Below are 3043 nucleotides of genomic sequence, written 5' to 3'. Positions count from 1 at the left end.
TTTAGAAATGAGTGAGTTCCGAAAATAGCCTCTCATGGACTGTAACTTAAGCCTCGTGTTGGGTCTTGAAAATTTTGCGGTTGATCTTGTTGTCCTTCGAGCTGCCTGAGATGGTTGTGAAACTTTTGGTTGAGTAAGGGGAGATGGTGGAGGGGGTGCGATTGAGGCTGCCTGGCTTGGAGCTTCCTGAGATGGTTGTGAAACTTTTGGTTGAGTAAGAGGAGATGGTGGAGGGGGTGCAGTTGGGGCTGCCTGACTTGGAGCTTCCTAAGATGGCCTTGGTGCACTGGTAGCTACCTGACTTGGACCTTGGTCAGATGTGCCTGGGTGAAATGGCCTTGGGTGAGGGGTGAGATGGCCTTGGGTGAGATGGTCGAGGTGCACTTGGACCTTGTTCAGATGATTTTTCAATGCAGGACTTTCTATTGTGGCCAAGCTTATGACAGATCCCACATTTTTTCTTTAACCCAGTTTGGCCTAACTGACTCTTGTTCTTCATTACCTCCCATGGCTCTAACCTTCTCTTCTTTTTTGGTCTTCCTGACATCTTTTTTGTGGGAGGTGGCACAACATCTGGCATTTCAGTTCTTTCCCATACTTGTTCACCGTTCACTAGATAGATAACTAAGTTGTACACCTCTGCATATGTTTCCTTCTTGTATCAAAATGAAATGAAGTTCACTAGATCGACATTGAGAAATTTCATTGCAGCAAGTGCATGGCAACAGGTATTCCAGTCAACATCCATTTTCGGCAGCTGCACTAATGTAGCTCCAAGTTAACCGCATACTTTTCTCCAATGGTAGAGGTATGTCTCACTTCAAATAGGTGATCTCCAGAAGAGTTGTGATGATGGAATTGGTTAGACAAATGTAACAAGTAAGATAATAACTTTTTAAAATAATGTATGAATGTTGTCATCTAACCTGGGTATCCAATATCGAGTTTGATTTGCTTCCTTTTGTAACCTACTTAAAATCTTTGGACATACTGATCCTTCAAATGAGGTAATTTTCAATCTGTTCTTAGCCCATCTCTACATCATATAAGTCCTAATATCTTCTAGCATGGCAATGATAGTTTTTGCTCGTGCTGGTACAAACACACTATTAAACCCTTCAGAAATGTTGTTCACAAGTGAGTCACATTTTGGAGTGAATGTGAACCTTGATCTGGACCAGAACCTAGCACATGAAAATAAATTATTTCAAATCTTAGGAATTGGTGTGCATGTGTTGTATAAGCTTAGTGGATGTGCATGTCCATGTGTTGTCTAACAAATTTTGTTCCAGTTTCACACTACATTTTCAAAATTAATTCCCCAATGCTAATGGAGGAATAATCAAACAGCCATCAACCAATTACAAACAATTTGGGAGGGAACAATAAGGAGCAAAATAAGACATGGACTTTTCAAATCTGAATGTAGTTTTCAGTTTTGAAATCATATTAAAATTTGTCACTCATGTATCAAAATCAAATTAAAATCATATTAAAATTCAGTTTTCAAAGTTGGATTCTACTCTCTAAAATGCAAGCATGAATAGGCAATGAAGGCCCCATGATGTGCCTCTCACTATACGTGTCTTAACTAGCCCCATATGAAAATCATTGTAGCATCACAAATAAAGTTAGATATAAAGTTTGGTTTTCCACCACAAATCACAATAGAAACATTATATAATTTAGTGATTGTGCACCCTTGTCAAATTCTAACAATATTCTAAGAGAAACGAGTGCATGTGCATCTGTTGTCTAACAAATTTTGTTTCAGTTTCACACTACATTTTCAAAATTAATTCCCTAATGCCAATGGAGAAATAATCAATAGCCATCAACCAATTACAATCAATGTAGTTTTTAGTTTTTGCACCTAAAAGAAAGGTATAAATACTTGCCTGGGAGGTAATGCAATAAGATGTTTGAATGCATTATCATTGACTTCCTTTATAGCCCTCATCTCCTTCTCCCATGCTTGGGGATATGTGCTGTCGACTGCCCTCCACATTAAAGTTTTCAGTTTTTTTCCTGGCAATTTCTTTCTGAAGTTGGAGAACAAGAGGGTTACTGAAGACCTTCTTCAAGCTCGGGAGAGGGCTGAAGAACTAAAACAGCAGAACGAGGGGCTCAAGAAGCAGATTGAAGAACTCGAGCTGAGCTCTGCCCAATTCCTCGCTGCTGGGTTTGACGCCGCCCTGGAGCAGTTCGCCTGCCAATACCCTGACTTGGATCTCTCCATGGTGTCGCTGAACAATGAAGTGGTGGACGGGAAGATCATTCCTTCTGAAGACTAGCTGATTCCCTCCATCCACTTATTCATCTGTTTCTCTCTTTCACAATTTACTTGCAAAAAATTTCCTCCTTTGTATATGTAATTTGAACTGACATACTTATGTTATGACGTTTCCCCTCTCTTTATATAATCTCTCTGTTAACTTTTATTTTCCTTATACAAATCTCTTAGACGAAAGAGTCTTAGCAACTTCGTGAGCGCAATTGTATACTAACTGCTCCAAACCATTAAATTTCGAACAATAACATTCTAACAACTTGCAATCTTAAGGTAACGAACCTCAGCGCGAAACCACCTTTCAAATAACGAGCTTCAACCCAACTAATAACTTAAAACACAGCTCACCTGATCTGCCTTATCAAAACGGGCCTTGGCTTCTGCCATTGCTTGAATTTCTCCTGGTCGCCAAAGAGACTTGGCGATACCAGCTTCCTCTTGCTTTCACAACTTGGCCATTATTCCCTCATCTGGGGGTAGAGGCGCCTTTCGGATCCTCCTCTACTTCCCCTGACCTTCAGAATGGCAAGCCGGATAGCTAAGCGTTCTCTTCGAACCTACCTTAGCTATCCTTTAAACTTCTTCCACCCTCTACACCGTACCTGAACTCGCTCGAGACGAGAAGGATTTTATCTTGCCTGAACTCGCTTGACGGCGAGAAGGTCTTTAACTCGCCTGAACTCGCTCATCGGCGAGAAGGTCTTTAACTCGCCTGAACTCGCTCATCGGCAAGAAGGTCTTTAACTCGCCTGA

The 3043-nt window shown here is 40.9% G+C and overlaps 1 pseudogene; it reads right to left on the bottom strand.

Moving 5' to 3' along the window:
- Window positions 1-313: 313 nt before the first annotated feature.
- LOC150027514 (uncharacterized) lies at window positions 314-2008 on the bottom strand (annotated as a pseudogene).
- Between the last annotated feature and the right edge of the window lie 1035 nt (window positions 2009-3043).

The sequence above is a fragment of the Phaseolus vulgaris genome, chromosome 5, assembly GCF_051622355.1.
Source record: "Phaseolus vulgaris cultivar YP4 chromosome 5, ASM5162235v1, whole genome shotgun sequence".
Lineage (NCBI taxonomy): Eukaryota > Viridiplantae > Streptophyta > Magnoliopsida > Fabales > Fabaceae > Phaseolus > Phaseolus vulgaris.
The sequence above is the reverse complement of the archived record's forward strand: the minus strand, read 5'-3'. Positions and strand labels throughout refer to the sequence as shown.